Source organism: Penaeus monodon, chromosome 27, assembly GCF_015228065.2.
Source record: "Penaeus monodon isolate SGIC_2016 chromosome 27, NSTDA_Pmon_1, whole genome shotgun sequence".
Lineage (NCBI taxonomy): Eukaryota > Metazoa > Arthropoda > Malacostraca > Decapoda > Penaeidae > Penaeus > Penaeus monodon.
In genome coordinates, this window is record NC_051412.1 from 26,918,508 (window position 1) to 26,918,872 (window position 365).

Here is a 365-nt window from a genome sequence, read left to right on the forward strand (position 1 = left end):
GCAAAAGTTATTTGAAGAATCACCAGTTCAAACCGGTGTGTGAAGGTGTTTCTCCTGCTGCTGGCGTGTGTATTTCCTCGATATAACTATACAGTGTTATATTAGTGTTATGTTCTCCGTTCACGCCTTTGATAACTTCACATCGGGACGTTTCGTAAAGGTTCTTTGAAGAGCACTTAACATCATCCGTGCGAGTCTGTTGTTGACTTCAAGCCTTGGCGTCGCGGGTAATGAAGTTATTGAGACTAACGTTAATGTCAGTGAGAGGTTTTTTTTTTAATCTTTTTTTAATTCTATCTTTTTTATTTTACTTTATTATTACTCTTTCTTTTTTACTGTGGTTAGGTTGATGCTTGTTTTGACTG

The 365-nt window shown here is 37.0% G+C and overlaps 1 protein-coding gene across 1 annotated transcript in view; it reads left to right on the forward strand.

Annotated features, from left to right (window-relative positions):
• Nucleotides 1-365, forward strand: part of LOC119590477 — a 15,848-nt gene that overhangs the window by 10,314 nt on the left and 5,169 nt on the right. The gene's annotated exons all lie outside the window — the stretch shown is intronic.